The sequence below is a fragment of the Marmota flaviventris genome, chromosome 18 (assembly GCF_047511675.1).
Source record: "Marmota flaviventris isolate mMarFla1 chromosome 18, mMarFla1.hap1, whole genome shotgun sequence".
Classification (NCBI taxonomy): Eukaryota; Metazoa; Chordata; class Mammalia; order Rodentia; family Sciuridae; genus Marmota; species Marmota flaviventris.
In genome coordinates this window covers 38,152,792-38,173,965 of record NC_092515.1, presented here as the reverse complement: position 1 = coordinate 38,173,965, position 21,174 = coordinate 38,152,792, and the positions used below count along the sequence as shown (strand labels likewise).

At 48.0% G+C, this 21,174-nt stretch overlaps 1 protein-coding gene across 2 annotated transcripts in view; it reads right to left on the bottom strand.

Moving 5' to 3' along the window:
* Ndrg4 (NDRG family member 4) overlaps positions 1–1,362 on the bottom strand; it is a 42,196-nt gene extending 40,834 nt beyond the window's left edge. Inside the window, exon 1 of one of the 2 annotated variants that reach the window (XM_071604298.1) lies at positions 1,219–1,362. The gene's annotated coding sequence lies outside the window, so the exon portion shown is untranslated. Of the gene's footprint in view, positions 1–860; positions 908–1,218 lie in introns of those variants that run through there. The other variant, XM_071604297.1, reaches the window with a different exon arrangement.
* Positions 1,363–21,174: the final 19,812 nt, after the last annotated feature.

The following is a 21,174-nucleotide window of genomic DNA, read 5'->3' as shown; positions in this document are numbered from 1 at the left end:
GCGCAGCCTCAGGTGCTCTCCCGGGGCCGGGCTCCGCCTAGGAACAGGTAGCACTCGAGCTAGCTATTAATTGAATTAAGTGGTGCCCCGTCCCGCTCGGATCCGAGCCTCCCCAAACCCTGCCACCGCTCCCGGAGCCCTCTCCAACTAGAAAAGTAGCGGGCAGCGAGGGCCGGCCGCGCCGAGGGCGGCCGCGGGGAAGGGTCGCGGTACCTGCCAGCAATTCGATCTTGTGTCCCAGCACCTTCATCTCGGCGCCCGGCACTGCCCGGCTCGGGCTGCGGCGACGGGGAAGTGCGCTGGGCCAAGCCGGGGCGCGACAAGGCGCGCGAGAGGCGCGGAGAGGAGCAGCGGGAGAGCCGGAGCCGAGCCGGAGCCAGGCAGGAGCAGCAGCCCGCAGCCAGGAGCGCTCTCGCCGCCCCCTACGAGGCGCGGCCCCCTCCACAAAGGTTTAAAAAAATCCACCAATTGCACGGCCGCGCACCCCCAAAAGGCGCCCGCCGCCACCTGGTCGGGGTGAACTCCAGGAGGCGGACGGAGTGCACGGGGTGGGTGCGGGTGACAACACGGGAGGGGGCCCTTGCGCCTGCTGCCCGAACAAAGAAACCTGCCGCCCCCGGGCGTCGCTGTAGGGGAGGTGCGGGAGGCTGCTGGGCGGTGGCCCCCTGGGGTCCGGTGCCGGGCCGGGAACGCGAGCCCGGGTGGGGTGGGGAGGACGGACACCGCCCTCGCGTAGGCGAAATGGGGTCCCCGGGAGGCTATGCGGGGCTCGTAAGCCGGGGGCTGGGGGCGCGCGCAGCAGCCGCAATAGCAAAGGGAGAGGGGGCCGGGGCTGCAGGGGCGAGGGCGCGGCGACTCACCGAGGGTGCTGCCAGGGAGACAGACGCGCAGGCGGGAGCCGGGCCTCCGCGCGCCGCCGCCAACGCGCTGTGCAGGTGCCAGCAGCCCGCAAGCCCCTCGGCGGGTGCCTGGGGCGAGGGCGGCGCGCCGCGGGGCGTGCCCACTGGGTGTGGTGGGCGTGGGCGCTCGGCCCACCGTGCGCGCCCGGCCTGGTGACTCGAACCCGGCGGCGGTCCCGGGCGCCCAGCTTCCGCCTCCTATCTTGGCCCGCGCGCCAGATCAGTCGGTGGGTGTGTGGGTGGGAGGGCCAGCGGGATGCCGCGACACGCAAACCTATCGGAGACCCCGGCCATCTGCAATCCCCCGCCCGTTTCTCACCTCCTGCGGGCACCGGGAGAACGGGCCTGGCCGCTGGGGATCTTCCCGGTGCGGTGCGTGTGAGGCTTTGGCCGCCCCTCCTGTTCCCCAGTACCGCGAGGCGTCGGGTTCCCGGGGAGAGGGTGGCCTCTGCTTCTGTCTTTGTTTGAACTCAAGGCCCTGTAGAGACTCCCCACATCCCGCCGCCACTCCCCTCCCCACCCCTGTCGCTCGGCCCCACCCGCCGCCGCCTGGGAACCATTGGAGAAAAGCCCTGGAGGGTCGGGAAGAAGTAGGGCCTCAGGGTTCTTTGAGGCATACGTAGTCCTGGGTTTTCAGAGCTCCAGGTAAAAATTTGGGCAAAGGTGCTCTGTCTGGGTTCTGAGGGTCCCACCCAGAGCCTGTGACAAGGTTCTGTTCTCAATTCACCTGACATTATCCCAGGTAGAGGGAACAGAGAGACCAGAGTCATTTTCCGCCTCACACTGCTTGGGTCCAGTGCGAACCGCCCTCGACCCCCAAAAAGAGAGGGTCAGAGGCCCTGGATGGAGTTCAACTCTAGGAAGTATGGAAGATCCTCCAAAATGTATCTGGGCCAGACAGCTCGACAGGAGGGCTCCTGAGGACCCAAGCTCTCTTCAGGCTCTAACAGTAACCTTGGTTCTGCCCTTCTCTGAATTCCAGACCTTTGGGGTGCAAAAAGTGTTGGATAGGTAATTTTGGGAATCCAGGATGGCGATGGGGTAGAAGGTCAAGAGGATCTTACAGCATCCTCTCTCCCTTTGATGACCTTTGTGGGCCCTGTTTGCATTGAGGTCCTGGCTTTCCCTCGGCTCTGGGCAGACTGTGGCCCTGGTGAATTAACCCATCCTCCAGTTGAGGACCTGGGAAGAGTTTGGTGGCTCCAGAAGAGGTAATATCCTTGCTTGGTAAACGGCTTTGTCCAGTTTGGGGTGCGGCATATAAACTCACAGGAGGCAGCAAGTGTGGCTTCTGCACCTTGGGGAAATCCCTACCTACTTTCCTCTTTTGTAAAGGAGTTAGGAGGAGGTCAGTGACCAGAAGGAGCTTCCATCTCTGAACCGTCTTCCTTTCACTAGGCTGTGGTTGGTTCTGAACATCAAAGTCCAAGAGAGCACTGGCTGGGTGGACAATTTCCAGGCTGTGTGAGGTTTGGCATCCTCCAGGTGACAGTCCATGAAATTGGAGTAATGCTGACCCCAGAGTATTCTTTGAGGAATTAAATGATGAAATGTGATGAAAATGTTCGCGATGAAGGCAGACACATGTTTTAAGTGTTCAATAAATAAATGGTCATTATTATTATTGATGGTGAGACCGGCATGATTACATTAAAGATTCCTGAGTTCTATCCTTTTCAGTAATTTAAGATCTAGTCATTGGATAATATTAGTTGTTCGCGTTCCTAGCGAGATGATTCCCGAGACCTTGCCTGTTCTGAATTCCTTGGAGGAACTCAGACCCCAGAAGATATAAAAGGGCTGCCTGTTAAGAGCTTCTACACTATGTCATGTCTGTCTGTGTGAGAAACAGCCCCTGGGGTAGCCTTGACCTCCTGTAGACAATCTACTTGGCTTGGATAATTTGTGAACCCCAAGTGACCTTCCTGTGGGTCAGGTTTCTGCAACCTGAACCAGAAGAGACCCAGGGGCTATTGCAGCAAGGTAGGTGCTCCAGGAATGGGCAGCGTGGCTCCTTCTGAAGGAGGCAGTCATGCCAGGCAAAACGGGTCACTGCGGGTCAACAAAAGGGGCAAATTGCAATCCCAGTGTGGTGGACTCACTTCATCTTTCTCCCTGTGGGGGAGACATGCTGTCTGGGGCAGACTGGATGGTGGGTTTTTTTAAAACTCAGGAAAGCAGAACACTGCAGAGGATCAAGCTGTTGCCTAAAACCAGGGGCTCTCCAGAAGGGTCCCCTGGCTTTGCTTTCAGCTCCTAAAAAGATGCTTTATATGTCTCTGCCTTGCAAACTGGGCAGAAGTCTGGCTGGCCTGCACCTAGGCTGGAGGTGAGAGCAGCCTTTCCGGAGAGCCTTCCCCTCTCCGTCTGTAAACTCAGCTGATTTATTTGTTAGGGTGTTAGCTGCAGGAAACAGAGGCCTACTTCAGCTAATTTAAGCAGAAAATGACTTCAAAGGAGGGTCTGGGAGTACCCCCGCCTCAACCTGGCCTGGGGGTTTCAGGAGCCAGGCCTGACACTGCAGCCTTGGTCTGGCTACTCCTGGGTACAGATGCTGCAGCTGGTGCCGCCTACAGATGTGGACACTGGACGTGGGCATCTGGACAGCAGCTGGCTCTGAGACTAGAGGTGTACTGCCACCACTGCCACTGTCTTCACCAAAATGGATTCCCTGTGGTCTGGGCTTCCTCCTGCCACCAGTTTCTAATTCACAGTGCTGAGTGGGACTTCTGATTGGAGGAGCCCAGGTCACATCCTCCAACACAGCTGCAAGGAAGGTAGGCGCGTTTTCTGATTCTCTAGCGGGAGGTGGGCTCCCACTGCGTCATAGGAAGGCCATGTCAGATGCTGGTAGCCAAAAAGTGACCAGTGCCCACTTCAGATGACAGTGGACTTAAGATGAAGCACATGGATGCTTAACTCAGAGTCTGGCATGAAGGGACATGTGGTTCCTGGTCCTGCCTCTGGTCACTGAGATTCGCACCACACGGTAAATCCTCAGCATCAACCGGTGCTTCATTCTGATTTTTTCCGCCAGCAGGTGAAAGACAAAAGGACCTTGAAAACAGTGTGGCTTGCTGCCCTTCCAGAGGCAGAGGCAGCTCTGGTCCTGCTGCCAGGAGGGCAGGTGACTGGGTTTTTCCATTGTGGTGATGAATTGGGCTGAGTCACACCATCCCTCTCCCATCCCCTGGTCCTCTCGTGACCATGACTGGGAGCAAATAAAAAGAATTAGCTGATGGGGTTGGGAGTGAAGATGCACCTGGGGCCATGGAATCTTTCTCTCTTGGCAGATGAAGGGGTGTCAGGAACCCCTAACCCCCTGCCCCCCACAACCCCTTATATTCATCAACCAGAAGCCAAGCAGCCTGTGGCAGCGGGGGTGGGGTGGGGGGGGTGGAGAAGAACTTTTCTTTCATAATATTGATTCAGTAGCTCCTAGGTGCTGAGTCCTGGGGCTCTAGGGTCCACTGGAGAACCAGAAGTGGCAGGACATTGACCTTGCCTTTATGATTCATGCACTGATAAAAGAAGTCAGCTCAGAGTCCCATGATGTGGGTATCAGATTCACTGCTAAGGTGTGTAATTGAGGTCACTGTGGAATGCAGTGGGGGCCTGGAGGGCCCAGCAAGGGCTGAAGAAAGAGGCATCTGAACCTGCAGAGAGGTAGAGGATCAGCAAATGGAGATGGAAGTGGGTGATTGGGAGAGAGCTCCATCCTTACACCCACCCATTTCTCTGTCTGTCTGTCTGTCCATCCATCCATGCATTTGTTCTACATTACACCAGCCAGGCCCTGTGCTAAGCTCAGGGAAGCACAAAGCTGAGCACATAGCAGCCCTGCCCCCCACCTGGAGCTCTGGTTGAGGTGGAGAAGGCTGGGTGTGCCTGAGCAGATGGTGCAGAAGCCGCACCAGGGAGGTGGGTGGGGAGAGCGCTGGCCTCCGCCTGGCTCTGGAATTTCACCAGCCACCAGAGTGTCTGCTCCCTGTGCCTGGCCACTGAGGGCCATTCACTGGCTGTGTTGCCACCCCCTTTCCCTCATAACAAGTAAGGATCCTTGTCCCTCAGGACCAGCCCTTTGCTCTTCAAGGTAACTCTTGATGTCCCACCCCTCCCCCTCTCCCAGAGGACAGCAGATCCCCTCGGGTGCCCTCTGAAGATGCCCCTCTAACTCCCCTGGGAAACAGAAGACACAGGGAGCCCTAATTAGTGCCAGGTCAAGGCAAGAGGGGGGGTTTGATATTTTGAAAAATCATAGTGTGTATATGCACAACATTTATAAGGTACACAGAGAATAATAAAAATCATTCATAATTCCACTGCCTAAAGATAGCCAGTTTGGGGGAAACTTTATATTTACTCCAATAAAAGTATTCTTCTTCAATATAATTTTAATAGCTGCACTATCTTTACTTTGTGGGCGCATCACAACTTTTGTAATCAGTCCCATGTTTTTGAGCATTTAAGGAAGATGGGTCCATTGGAAACAATGACCTCGTAAGGCCATTTTGCAGTCTGGATATATGGTCTCTGTCCTCCTACCAGTGCCAGCCCATCCATCTCAGGAAGAGGCTGATGCATGCTTAAATCAGGCTCGTCTTCACACCTGTGCAGGTTCCTTGGAGAACCCATAGGAAGGAATGGGCTTGTCACCAACACCCATGTTCCAACTGTGCCAACCTTTATTTTAAAGCCCAAGGTTTTGATCTTCTACTATAATTACCTAAAGGACACCAGACCTTTCCACTATTTTTTCAGCTTCCTATTAATTTATAATAATTTCAAAATTAAAAGTAAAAACAATCCAGGCATGGTGACATATGCCTGTAATCCCAACTACTTGAGAGGCTGAGGCAAGTAGAATGCATGTTCAAGGCCAGCCTGGACAATTTGGGGAGATCCTATCTCAAAATAAGAAATAAACTGGGCGCGGTGGTGCACGCCTGTAATTTTAGTGGCTTGGGAGCCTGAGGCAAGGGTATTGCAAATTCAAAGCCAGCCTCAGCAACTTAGTGAGTCCCTGTCTCAAAACAAAAATTAAAAAGGGCTGGGGATGTGGTTAAGTGCCCCTAGATTCAACCCCCAGTATCAAAAGAGAAAGAAAAAAAAAAAAAAGAAGGAAAGAAAGAAAGGGGTTGGGGATGTAGCTCGTTGGTAGAGCACTCCTGTTAAATTTCTAGTACCCAGGGCCAGGGTGGTGGCTCAGTGATAGAGCACTTGCCTAGCATGTGTGAGACACTGGGTTCAATCCCCAGCACCACATAAAAATAAACAAATAAGATAAAGGTATGTGTCCATCTACAACTAAAAAAATATTTTAAAAATTTCCGATACACAAAATTAAATAAATAAATAATAAATGCAAAACCAAGGCAGCCCTACAGACAAATATTTAGACTCAGTCTCAGGAGCTAATGTTTTTAAGTCTACACTTTGTTACAAGGAGATCAAGCCTACTCCTTCCTATGGGTTTCCCAAAGAACCTGCACAGGTGTGAAGACGAGCCTGGTTTAAGCATGCATCAGCCTCTTCCTGAGAGTGGATGGGCTGGCACTGGCAGGAGGACAGAGGCCACAGAGCCAGACTGCAAAATGGCCTTATGAGGTCATTGTTTCCAATGCCAGAAAAATGGACCCATCTTCCTTAAATGCTCAAAAATATGGAATTGATTACAAAAGTTGTGATGTACCTACAAAATAAAGACAGCACAGCTATTAAGATTATATTGAAGAAGAATATTTTTATTAGAGTAAATATAAAGTTTCCCCCAAACTGGCTATCTTTAGGCAGTGGAATTATGAATGATTTTTATTTTTCTCTGTGTACCTTATAAATATTGTGTGTGTGTATGTATATATATATATATATATATATATATATATATATACACACACACACACACACACACACACACTATAATTTTAAAAAATATCAAACCCCATGCCCATACCTCAATTTTCCCTGAAAGGTAGGAAAGTTACCCCTCATGGTGGGTGGGAGGGCTTCCAGGCTCTACTCATCCTTTCACTCCTACCAACAGGCATGTGCTTGAAGGGGCTACCCAGATGCACAGCTTGGCCTGTGAGTCCAGGGAGATATATATCTCAGCAGATAGGAATCTCTCAAAGAAAAAAGAAAAGAAAAGATAGAGTAGTTCTTTGGAGCTGAGCAAAGCCATTCTCCTTCCTTAGGAGAACGCCCATGTCCAGAAGAGTCTTTGTCTTGAAGTGCAGAGAGCTGGCCTGGCTTTCTGCAGCACAGGCTTCTTGAATGAATGGTCCCAACCCCACCCCAGGCCTGAGCTAACTCTTCCCATAGAACTGGGCATGTGACACTCCCCAGGCTTGGGATGGATTGGGTCCCAGGGCTGGACCACCCAAAGACAACCCCTCCGTCATGAGCTCAGCACCATGACAAACAGACTTGGGTTGAGTCAGAGGTGTCAAAAAAATACAGACAGTCCCCAGTTGGATGGTTGGCTTATGATTTTTTTTGGACACGACACATTCAATAGACGGTACACATTCAGTAGCAACCATAGTTTGAATTTTGATCTTTTCCCTGGGATGGCAATAAGCACATGAAACTCTGGATGCTGAGTGGTGGCAAAAGGAACAACTCCCAGCCAGCCACACCATCCTGAGGGCAAGCACTGGTATCCTATGCACCTGTGCAGGTTCTCTGGGGAACCCATAGGAAGAAATAGGCTTGTCACCAGCCCCCATCTTCCAATTGTGCCAACCTTTTTTAAAGCCCAAGGTTTTGATCTTGTACTATAGTTACCTAAAGTTTTACCTTTGAGGGAGATTGCGTGAGGGAACACCAGAACTTTCCAGTATTTTTGCAGTTTCCTATTAATCTACAGTGATTTATAGATTAATGGCTAAGCTCTGATGCTCAATCAGTTAGGTGCAGTGGATACATTTTCAGCTTATGTATGATATTTTCAACTTATGGGTATGTTGGGATGTAACTCTATTATTAGTCAGGGTGCACTTTTTTTTTTTTTTTTGGTACTGAGGATTGAACCCAGGAGCAATCAACCACTGAGCCACATCCCCAGCATTATTATTAATTTTAAAATATAAATTTTACAAATTGGAGTCTTGTCGAATTGCTTAGGGCCTCATTAAGTTGCTGAGGCTGGCTTTGAATGCTTGATCCTCCTGCCTCAGCCTCCCAAGCTGCTGGGATTACAGGCATGCACCACGTGTCTGGCAAGGTGCATTTTTAATAGAAACTGAGGAACTGACTTTGGATACTGTGCTAAGAGTCTCCAAGAACACCCTCACGCTTGACAATTTGCTAGACTGATTCACAGGACTCAGAGAACCCATTATATTCTTGTTTATTGTTTTTGCAGTAAAAGAGCACAGATCAAGATCAGAAGAGAAAAGGTGCATGAACAAAGTCCAGAAAACTCCACATGCAAGCTTGCAATCTTCCTCTCCCAATGGAGTCAAATTAGAACACACTTAATTCTTCTGGTAATGATGCATGACAACACCTGTTAGGACTTACCCACCAGGGGCCTCCATGTCCCGTTTTTATTTTTATTGGGCGTCAGTCGTATAAGCATGCAGCATCCATGTGACTAACCTTAGCTACTCAATCTCCACGTCCCCAAAGGTCAAACTGATCTTTGTGGCCCAGAACCTCACAAATGCTAAATCAGGCCTTCACTATTCATTCCATTGCTAGCATAAATTCTCTGGTCAAACTGTTTCACTGTAACTCTTTGCTGAAGACATGCAAAGACAGTGATATTCCAAGAACACAGGAGTAATCTTGAGAAGTCAAAGGTTATTCCTTTCTTTGGAATGTGCAAGGTTTGAGCAACCCCAACCAGCAGAGTGAACTCCTGTTCGAATGCCAATAGTATATTTTGCCACGTACACACAAACCATCATCTATTAATCACTATTATTTCATAAAAGAAAGGACCTTTACTTAGTGCCTCCGGAGGCTGAAGCAGGAAGATTGCAAGTTTGAGGCCAGCCTCAACAACTCAGAAAGGCTATAAGCAACTTAGCAAGACCCCTATCTCAAAATAAAAAATAAAAAGGATTGGGGATGAAGCTCAGTGGTTAAGCTCCCTGGGTTCAATTCCCAATAGGAAAAAGAAAAGAAAAGAAACATTAATGTCAAGAAGGTAGTCTGAACATTGTGACAGGTCCGTGCTTCCCAAGAGAAAACCATTAGCCTGGTGTTGCTAATTTTGAAGACCAAGGGGCCAGGAGCCACCAGTGTACACCTTGAACCTGATGATTGATTTTTTTTTCTATCACCAGATGCCATACAATCCCTTCGAGCTCCTCTTTACAGAGTTCTTCCATAGGTTGCTTGATGCCTACAGCAAATACACTATTTGTTTTTCTTTTGCTAATTTGTCTTTTGTGGGTCCAATTTATAAGACTCCAATCAGAGGAGGAAAAATGATTTTTTCTCCTCCCCTAAAGTCTAACCTGACCTCTGGGTCATACCTTCCGGTTGACAGCACACTCTTGTCCTGCTTTGTCTCTCTCGCTGTGGCTGGTCACTAGGATGGGGGCCCCTGACTTACATTTTTGGGAAACAGTTGCTGTGAGGGAGGCCCCCAGCCCGCAGAGGCATGAGGTAAGGGTGGATTCCTCCTGGGTCTGCTGCCTTTAAGACCAGGTGGCTCTCTCTGCCAGCTGCCCCCTGCCTCGCCCTGGTCCATTATTTCTGGCCCATTACTCACCTCCCGCAGAGCCCAGATGCTGCCTGCCAGAAGCTGTGACCTCACTGTGTCCCCAGAGAGGCCCAAGGGCAGCTCCCTCCACCCCACTGAGCCTCGCTCCCTGCTGTCCCCTTCCCTTTACAGCCTTTCCTGGTGTGTGGCACAGCTTGTCCCCTGCCCACCGCCCCCCAAGAACCACCTGGGGAGCCCAGCGGCCTCCTTCCCAAGCCAGCTGACAACCGTTTCCTTAGCAAAGTGGAAGTGGCGGCAAACACCAGGATCACATCCCTTCACCCTGGTGTGTGTGTGGCGCCATAGGGGTGTGGACAGGAAGTGTGTGCAGGTGTGCATGAGAGGAGGGCACGTGTGCATACTATATGTGAAAACAGTGATTTGAGTCCTCGCGGCTGAACACACTGGCGTTGGCTTTTTTTTAAGCTAAAAGCATAACCAGTAAGGATTATTTTCTTCTTCTCTCTCCTGGGAGCAGAACCCCAGGAGACCGAGGGAGCCCACAGCTTTGGATCTGTGTGGCATTGAGTAGGTGGCTTAATCTCTCTGTGCATTATTTTCTTCTTTACCTCATTGAGTCATATGAGGATTAAATGAGGGAGTTATGTGTCATGCATCCAGCACAGGATGAGGGACAGTAAACACTGAAAAAAAAAATACACCAGTTAGACCCCACACTTCTGCCCGGAAGGGCATCTGGATGGGAGGAGGAGCCAAGGGCTGGACGGGTAGAAGTGCTTGGCCCCTAGGCATTAACTGGGTAGAGGGCAGGAGCTGGGTCCCCTTCGTCTCAGTTTCCATGTCTATAGAACGAGCAATGGCTGCATTTAGCAGTTGCTTAAAACCATGGCTAGGGCCATGGAATTCTGGAAAAGGAAAGTGAAAACTTTGAAAAATCAAAGAAATTTCCTTTTGGGTTGAAATCGCCCCCTTTTCCTGGGATTTAAGGCGCACGGTAGTTGTTACACATAAAACCAGAGGGCACACAGCTCCATCTCCTCCCCACCCTTAGTCCTACTCCCCCATGTTCTGAGTGACTGGCCAACTTCTCTAGAATCTTCTGGAGACCCTGTGACACACAAAGTCCTTGAGTCATGACCTTGGGACCTGGTTGGGTAGGACAGGGCGCGCACGATCCTGTGTGTTTAATGTTTCCCTAATGATCACAAAGCAAGTGTCTACTGTGAGGAGTCAGACCAAGCGCCTTGCTGGAGATCTTCAGCTGCCTCTGGGAAGAGTCCTGACCCTCCAGAGTCTTGTCTCCTTCTCCTCCACCCCCAGACCCTGAGAATGGAAGGGATGAGCTTCCCCAGGCCTCACCATCTCCGCTTCCTCCCACTCAGAATCATTGCTCTCTCTGTTGATCAATTTCCAATCAATCCTCCCAACTGTTCATGGACCCAGAACAATTGACATTGGTTCTGCAGATGCCCTTCCTGGAGGCACAGCTGGACCTGCATCAAGGCCTTCTCCAGAATTGGGAACACAGCTTAAAGGGCCCCCACACCCTGTTGGCAGGGAGGTATCTGTGTGATCAGTGTCCAGGAAGCCATGAGCCCTCAGTGCTGGTCATTGTACCCAGTACTAATGAGGACAGTGAGCAGCTGGTTTCTGTTAGGGGTAAGGATAGGGGTGGTTTATGAGGCAGAATTATTGCAACTACATCTAAGTAGTTAACCAGAAGCAATTTTTCCCCCATGCTGGGAGTGGAACTCAGGGCCTCATGCATGCCAGGAAAGGGGGTGTACCACTGAGCTGCACCCCCAGCCCAGGAGCAATCTATTTCCAGAGGCATCGACTGTTTTAAAACTCATGCATGATTTCTCATCTATAGCGAGTCAGCAAGGCTAGTCCTACTGTCCCAAATCATTTCCATGACCTTGGTGGTGCTCAGTGACATCCTACTTTGCAATCAGCTATGACTCTCCCGATTGCATGCCTGCCCTTCTTCCCTCTGGTTCATCATAGGAGCAACCAACCACAATAAATCGCCACAGGCCTTGAATGCTCACGAGGACTGTTCATCCACTGAAATTTGTCACCACAATCCCATCAAGTTGGAATTTAGGTTATCCCCATTTTATAGAGGAGAAACCAAGGTGTGGGGCGGCAAGAAGCTTGCTAACAATGTTACAGCTGATCCATGGGGGAGCAGAGGCTCCAGCCCCGATCTCTAAGTGGGTCCTCTTAACCACTTTGCTGGAGAGCCTTCTCCTGTAGATAGAAAGGCCTGGTTTCATTGGGACAGCCCCTTCCCCAAGCCCTCTTCTGCACAGCCCAGGGCCACCCACCAGTTGGAAGCCCTGCCACCACTCAGTCCCTGCTGCCTGCAGTTAATTATTCCAAAAAGACATTTGCAAGCCCAGCTCTGTGGGTCTAATGTGTTCTCCCTTTTGCTAATTTAATAATCCTGTTTTCAGAAACGGGTGTGCTTTTAAAATTCATTTGCTGGGCTGATCACTCTGCAGATACTTCCTGATGCTTGTTTTCTTCTTTGAACACAGGCTCACAAAGCCCTGTGGGTTTCAAGATTAAGACCCATGATTTGTGACCGGGGCGTCTGCTCCTTGGCTCTCTGTTGTGGTCAGCTGCAGGCGTCAGGCAGGGCCAGTCTGAAATCCTGAAAAATCTAACATATCAGATCGCCAAAAGAAGAGGCAGCTTGGCTTCTACTGATGCATTCGGGTCACCGAATGCTGAGTGGCTTTATCTGAGTGGTAGACTTAAAGGGGAGTTTTAGTTTCGTCTTTATAGTTCTTTTATCTGTTTTATTTTCCAGTTTTTTTAATTTACAAAAGTATGTAATTTTTTTTTTTAATTGGGGATTGAACCCAGGGGCTACTCTACTACTGAGCTTCACCCTCAGCCCTTTTTATATTTTGAGACAGGGTCTTGCTAAATTGCTGAGGCTGGTCTTGAACTTGGAATCCTCCTGCCTCCCAAGTTACTGGGACTATTACAAGTATGCACCATTGAGCCCAGTACAAATGTATAATTTTAATAATAAAATAAGAATTAACTTATTATTAAAAATAAAGTTCAGGGCTGGGGATGTAGCTCAGTGGTAGAGTACTTGCCTGGCATACGTGAGTTCCTGGGTTTGATCCTCAGCACCACCTCCCAAAAAAAGGTCATTCAATAAAAAGAATCAGATCCTTCAGGCAAAGCTTCAGGCAAGTCTGGCTTTATGAACCTGCTAAATGAACTTATATGAACTTGTTAAAGCCATTCACAGAAGAGAACTCTAAAATGAGCAGAACTCTATGCAAAAAGAGAAAACAAGACCCAGGCTAATAATTATGTTCATAAAACAATTTCTCATAATTTAAAAAATGGAATAGAACTTGAGTTCTTAAAATGTTAATGCAATGATTTGTTAAATCTTAGATTTCACTGTTGCTTACCCTCGGGCACGACTTGACTTGAATTTGCAAGTAGACTCTAGGGCGGATCTGTTTCTAGACATTTGCATTCAACAAACATGGATGGAGCTTTGTCCTGTGCCAGACAGTGCTCTAGGTTCATGAGATTTCAGAAGGAATGAGAATGAAGCCCAGATTCGAGCAGCTCCGTGTCTGAGGGGAAAAGTGGTACAGACAGACAATTTGAAGAGGGCTCTGTGGGGGCGCTAGGGGTCCAGAGGGCTGGTCTTAGGCTCTGCCGAGGAAGGCAAGGAGAGCTTCACAGGTGAGGAGACTAACACTTGGAACAGGATTGACCAGGTGGAGAAGGTGGGAAGGCAGTTCAGGCAAAGAGAAGAGGGTGTGCAAGACCACCTGGGGTGGTGGCGGCCACGTGAAAGCCTGGGCTGATGGGCTCAGAGAGTGATCTGGCTGGCCATGGGAAGCTATTGAAAGATTGTGTATTTTGTGTTCTCTATTAAAATATCAGATGCTGAGTGACTTATAAAGAAAACAGTTTCCTTGAGCTCACAGTTCTGCAGGCCCAAGAGCAAAGCACTGCTGGCTCTGGGTGAGGGCGTCATGGGGGACGGCATCACAATGGTGAGTGTGTAGAGGAAGAGCTCCCTGGTGGGCAGGAAGCCAGGGACTCAGGGGTCAGCCTCCTTCTTTAACAAGAACCATTCTCAGAGGAGCTGTCTGACTCTGAGACCAGCATTCATCCCTCCAGAAGGCAGCACCTCTGATGACCTAATCACCTTTCACTAGGCTCCGCCTTCTTAAAGGTCCCACCACCTCTTACCACCCCCACAGTGGGGACCAAGCTCTAGCACACAAACCTTGGGCAACACACCCCAACTCTATTCAAACAAACCACAGCAGGGGTTAAATGGGGGAGTCACATAATCATATAATCAGGCCTTGATATCCACATCAGTGGGTTCCACATCTGTGGATTCAACCAAATACAAATTAAACTTATTTTTTTTTTAATTGAGTCTGTGTTACATATGTAAAGACTCTTTTCACTTTTCATTATTCCCTAAACGATACAGTAAAACAACTGTTCACAGGTCATTGATACTGTATTAGGTATTATAAGTAATCTAGGGAGGATTTAAAATATATGAGAACATTATATAGATTGTATGCAAATTCTATGCCATTGAATGTAAGGGACTCCTTGGGCTTTGGTATCTGCAGGGATCCTGGAACCAGTCATCTGCCTGAGGGATGACTGTCCTTGCCTTTTAGAGTGGCCCCTCAATGGATTAGTCCTTGAAGATCCATTTGGTTGGGTTTTTTCCACCCCCCCCCCACCCCCCCGGGTGTGTAGGGGGGAACTGAGGATTGAACTCAGGGCACTTGACCACTGAGCCACTGCCCAGCCCTATTTTGTGTTTTATTAAGAGACAGGGTCTCACTGAATTGCTTAGCACCTCTCTTGCTGAGGCTGGCTTTGAACTTGTGATCCTCCTGCCTCAGCCTCCGGAGCCACAGGAGTACACCACCACACCTGGCATTGAAGATCCATTTGGGAGACAGAAAACAAATGGGTTGTTTGAACAGAAGAAACTAATGCAAAGAACTGTTAGCCAGGTATGTCTGTCTGTCTATTTATCTACAGATACATTCATTCACCAATCCATCTTATTTTTAATGCATTTCAAAATAAATGGCAGGCACTTCCCTCAATACTCCATTATTTACATCTTAAAATTTAATGTTTAAAATTTTTTTCTTTTAATGTAAACTTTACATAAATGAAAGGCAAAAAATCCTAAGTATACATTTGCTGTGTTTTGACAGAAGTATACACTAATGTGACTTAAATTGCTATCCAAATATATGATATTGCCATCAACCCAGAAAATTCCTTCGTTCACATTCTCAGGCAATTTCTCAAAAATTCAACTCCTGTTCTGATTTTTTTCCACCATATATTAATTTGGCCAAATTTTCTCAACCTCAGCATTTTTCTTTTCTTTTCTTTTTCTCCTCACAACCCGTTCCCTTGGCTGTGATTTTGCTGGACTGCAGGTGGGGACAGAAGGAATCTCATTCATCCACTCATGCTCATCACTAATTAGATGATGAGACATTTGGCTACCTTAAAAGAGTCATAGTTACTTTGCATTGAATTTGTTCAGTTTGACATTCTAACACTGGGCAGGAATCATTTTGCATTAATACCTGTGTAAACTATTAACATTTTGGCCTAAATAATTCTTTGTTTTTTGAGTGGGCTGTCCTGTGCATTAATTTAGCCTGTCTTATAAGTTCACATAAGTAGAATGTATTCTTTTTGGTTTAGCTTCTTTTCACGTAATGCAGTTTTTGTGAGATTCATCTATGTTGTTTTCTGTATCATTGAGTGTACTTTTTATGTTGAATAGTATTCCATTATATAGCTATATCACAGTTTGTTTATTCATTCTTCTGTTAATGGACACCTGGACCTTTTCCAAGGTTGGTTATTATGAATAAAGCTGCTATGGATGTCCTTATATGATTTTTTTAAAAATATTTTTTAGTTGTCAATAGACTTTATTTATTTATATGAGGTGCTAAGAATAGAACCCAGTGCCTCACGCATGTCAGGCAAGCGCTCCACCACTGAGCCACAACTCCTGCCCCCTTATACAATTTTTTTGGTGGATATTTGTTTTAATTTTTGTTTTGGCTAATTAGCTAAGAAGAATTGCTGGGTCATAGGGTTGGTGAATAATTAGTTTTTCTAAACATCTTTATTGATGTATACTTTACATGTAATTAGTTTACTAAGGTGTTGATCCTTAAAAGAAACTGGCACAAATTGATTAAGAAAGTTTATTTAGACTGATCAGAGTTGCAACTAGGGAAAAAAGATTCCAATGGACTTACATTGTACAGATTTCAAGCAAGTTTTAAAGGCAAAACCACAACTGGGGAGTGAGATTAAATTAGTTGTTTTTCAAGAATTTAGAAGGATATAGGTAAGGTAGCAAGGTGCTTTATAAGGGATGGAAGATATACAGAAAGCAGTTCTAAGAAGAGGAAAGGATGGGAACAAAGCAATTTTAGGGAAAGGAAGGGAGTTAGAGGCAAGAAGACCCTAGTGGCTATCTATAGGATGAAATGTTCTGCTTTAATGAAAAGCAGAGCATTCACCATTAAACTATGGGACATCGTGAGTTTGGGCCTGGTGGGGTTTCAAATTATGCTGGGAAAAGGATCTAAGTCTGCATAGAGTCTAAAGTTCTCTAAGGTAGATGTGACTGAAGGCTGGTGTATCATGTACTCTTTGTCTAATATTTTTGGGTGTCTCAATCCAATTTGTCCTGTTTTAATTTCTCCCACAAGGGTACCATAACCGTTTTACATTCCCATAAATAAGTTAGGAGAATACCCGTAGCTCCACATCTTGCCAACAATTAGTCTTGTCAGTCTTTTGAATTTGAGCCTTTCTGGAAAAGACACGGCAGCTTTTCATTATAGTTTAAATGCACATTTCTCTGATGAATAACTTGTCCATATTGGTCATTTATTGTTATTATTTTGTTCAATTCTTCCATTCAAATCTCTTGATCATGTTGTATTGCATTGTTTGTGTTTTTGTTACTGAAGCATAGCATAGTCTTGGCCTGCCTGCTCACATCATAGTGAGCTGGTCCAGGACCGGGAAGGCAGAACTGAGCTAGTGAGGGGAACTGAGGCTCGCAGCACACTGTGGAAGCCCTGGGGAGCAAGCGGGGGGGGTGCCCAGCACTGTGCCCCCAGCACTGTGTACCTTCCTGAAGAGCAGTGGCTGTCTTCCTGTGCCTCCTTCCTCCCCATTTCCCATCCTGCAATCACTGCTTGCTTCAACAAAATCAAGATTTCTCTCTTGAACAAGCCTGGGGCTGAATAAAGATTTTTTTATTTCTTGATTAAGCCTATAATCCACCTATTCCACTTCCTGTATCTCTCTTGCTTTTGCTCTGGGGGCTCAAGGGGTTCCAGGTCAGGGTGCTTAGAGGGGACTCATTCCTTCACCCGCCACTGAGCCTCAGAGCTGCACAGGTGGCTTTGTTCGAGGATGTTCTCAGCCTGGGGAGACAGGAGCTCTCCTGAGTTTTCACGTTCCTACAGGAGTCCACTTGTAGGGACAGGGACTCGCTCTGCTCACCACCAGCTACAAAATCCATCTCTGGATTCCAGGGCTGGGAGGAAACTGGCTTTGGTCTTAGTTTTTATTTGACAGGTGCTTGTCTTTCTCTGGTTCTTCATTTCCCCGTTGTAATGTGAGACCTTTGAAATGAGGTAGCTCAGGAGGCTTAGGGACCAGATCATCTGCCTGGTTCAATCCTGCTTTGGCCTGGCACCCAGGGCAAGTGACTCCAGCATCATTCCCATCAGTCAAGTGGGATCGACAACAGTGGGGACCCTGGCGGGGCGCTGTGGGGCCCCCGAGACAAGGCTCTCCTAACTCAGGCCTACAGCACTCAGCAGCTCTGGCCAGCTCACCCCATAGCCTCTTCTTAAGTGGGGATAACAACCCGGGCGTAGGAATTATCATTAGCCTATTGTGCAAGTAAGAAAGTGAAGATTGCAGATCATCAGGGACTAGTGCGAGGTCCAAAGGCTAAAAGGCGGCAAAGCTGGGGGCTGAATTTCAAAGTTCACAAAGTATTTTTCCAAAAAAAAAAAAATTGCTTTAGATGTTGATGGGCCTTTATTTTATTTATTTTATTTGTATGTGGTGCTGAGAGTCAAACCCAATGCCTCACACTTGCTAGGCAAGTGCTCTAGCACTGAGCCACACCCTAGCCCCCAAAGCTCTCAAAATTTCGAGGGAAAAATATCTTTGCACTGTATTATCTAGCCTCTTCTTGCTACCTAGAATACAGTCCTGGGGAGCTGGGGGTATAGCTCAGTGGTATACACTTACAGTTGCCTTGCATGTGTAAGGCCCTTGGTTCCATTTTTATTACAGCAAAAATAAATTAATAGAATATGATCATGGGAAACCAGGTCTGGAGCATATCCGAGGCTTAATTCCACAGGCAAAAGAAACAAAGCCCAGAATCTGGGGAGCCACTGTCTCCTGCAGCAAGAAAAGGGATGCTCTGTGGATGAGAAGGACCCCGGGGGAGCAGGACAGACTAGGACAGGGACAAACAAAGGCAGAAGGGGCTGGATGGTATGGTGGCCTCAGAGCTGTTGCAACCCAGAGATACGTGTGTTTATTTATACAATATTAATTATTTTTTTAAAAAAGAATCGTGTGTGTACATGCATGTGCACACATACATGCTGTCTCTCTCTGGGTTCTCCTGAAAGTTTAGGAGATTTGGCCACACAGTGTAGCCACTGGCTGGAGCTGGAGTTGAAAGCAGCTGGCTCTGTGGGCAGACACATCCCAGTGCCCACAGTCCCTGCTTGCTGTCCCTGTGCCTCTCACTGATGTCATACAGCCGACCCTGGAAGGAACTGGGACCTCTGACTCAGGTTTTAATTCAGCCACCCTCAGTGGGGGGCTTTCTCAGGTTTCTTAATCTGGGGGCCGTGGTTAAAATTCAGAGGTCTGAGAATCCATGGTGGATGGGTGGGTTCACCATGGGTTTCTAGTGTCTTGACAGCTGAGGCCTTGCTGACCCCCGGAAGTCTGCTCTCCCTGGGCGAGCCAGTTCCCAGAGACAGTAAACAACTCACCCAGGCGATCCACAGCCCATACCAAACAAGTGCCACCTGCATCAGCCTCCTACATCCTGGGCCACTATTCCCCTGCCCTAATGCCCCAGAGCCAGTACCAGACAACAGAGCTGACCCCCACACCCTACACCCACAGAAATTGTGCAGAGGAGTCAGTCCTAGGCCTCTGACTCTGTCTTACCCATTCCCACTGAAACCACAGTAGAAGCTTTTGCCCAGTTTTCCTTTTGCTTTCTCTGCCTCCTGACCCACCCTGTGCTTCCCATGTGGCCCTGCATGGAGTAGCATGGTGTTCCTCCTCCTAGTGAATGTGTGAGCCATCAACTATATTTCCCAAAGCAGTGGTCTCCTGATCTATTGACCTCACCATAGTTGAATAAGAAGAAAAAAAATACAATTTAAAACTCTGGGCAGAAAAGAGTTTTCTTTTCAGTAACTTCAAACTGCAACTAAGTATGTTTGTGTTACTCAACTTCCTGTTGCTGTAACTAAATACCTGACATAATCAATTTGTAAAGAGAAAAGATTTATAGCTGGGTGTTGTTTCATGCCTGTAATCCCAGCAATTTGGGAGGCTGATGCAGGAGGGTTGAAAGTTTGAGGCCAGATTTAGCAACTTAGTGGGCCCTTGGCAACTTAGCAAGGCCTGTCTCAAAATAAAAAAAATAGAAAGGGCTGAAGATGTAGCTCTGCTGCAGTCCGGCTGCAGCAAAATAGCCGGGGGGTGACGAACAACTTGTGTACATTGATACAGCAGGAGAGGGAGCCGTTTATTGTAGGACAGGAGGGGTATTTATACATTCCACACAGCTTATCTAATTAATATAAACTAGATACATCAGTCAACCAATAAGGAATCTCCACACTTAATGGCTCACTGGTGTTACTTCACAAACCACTCCCTCTGGCATTTTGCCAGGCACCATCCAGACTTGTTTACAGACTCTAACATTTCTCTGGCAAAATGCCAAGAGTTATCCTGACTTGTTTACAGACTCTAACATAGCTCCATGGTAAAGTGCCCTTGGGTTCCATTCCCAATACTACAAAAAACAAACAAACAAACAAACAAAAACACACAGAAATTTATTTTGGCTCCCAGTTTTGGAGGTGCCAATGATGAGCTGGCTTCCTTGCTTCTGGGCCTGTGGCAAGGACGTGCTTCATGGCAGGGGTGCATGGCAGAGCAGAACTGCTCCCCTCATGCCCAGGAAGCTAGAGAATGAGGAGGGGGTGGGGTCCGCAATCCCCTTCAAGGGCATGCCCCTGGTGACCTGAAGACCTCCCACCAGATCCCATCTCTTAACGGTCTCACCATCTCCCAAAAGCACCACCCTGGGGACACATGCTTTAATGCATGGGCCTTTGGGGGGACATTCAAAATCCAGACCATAGCAAATTTCCTTCAGTTATCACCATAGGCAACAAACCACAGTGATATTAGCAGTGTGAGCATCTTTTTTTTTTTTAAGTTTTTGAAAATATTTTTTTATATGTTGATGGACCTTTATTTATTTATTTGGTGGACCTTTATTTTATTCATTTATTTATATGCAGTGCTGAATTGAACTCAGGGCCTCACACATGCTAGGTAAGCGCTCTCCCACTGAGCCCCAGGTCCAGTCCCCAGTGTGGGCATCTTTACTCCAGTAAAAGATCTTTATATATCATAAGGAGTTATTGTGGATCGTTCAAAATGTTGCCTGTGCTCATGGCCGCTTTGACGTTATTGTAGTTCCTAAGCCTGAAGTAAGGCAGGGAGTTCAACAAAGTGTTCTAGGCAACCCAGTCTGGACTTCAGGGACCAGCCAGCATCCAGTGAAGGAAAAAGGAAACCGGGACCTCAATCCGAAGGAAGCAGGAAGTTATGGTCCCAGAAGGGCAGCCAGAAGGGGCGGCAGGATGGGAGATCCCAGCCTTGGGACTGCAGGCCACTGATTTGCTGTGTCCTGCCTTTCTGCCCTTCAGTGAACTGGCAGCCCAGGGCCTGTGTGTCCACTTTAGAGGGCCATCCTCCCCAGCCCGTGAGTTCCACGAGGTCAGGGGCCTTGTCTGCCATGTTGGGCATGATACCTCCATCACCCAATGCAGACCTCAGTACAGAGCTCAGTCCTTAGTCACTGGAGGACTGAATAAATAAATGGCTGAGTCTGAACACTACCTCTTCCATTCCAAAGGGAAATGAATAGAAGAGTCTGGTGCCTGCCTTGCCCTGAAGAAGTTCACATTCTAGCAGAAGGTAATGATTCTACAACAAGAAGAAAACTAAAGGGACAATTGTCATGGACCAGATATTTAACTAGCTCCAGGTGCTATGCTAAGCCCCCACCTCTGTCATCTCCTGCAGACCCTCACAACCACACTAGGCAACAGGGACTAATGTGATGCTATTGACAGATGAGAAAATGAGACTGAGAATAAGGGTCTTGCTTGCTTATCCTGTGCAGGGAGGCTGCAGACCAGAGGGCATGGGGTACTCAAAAGG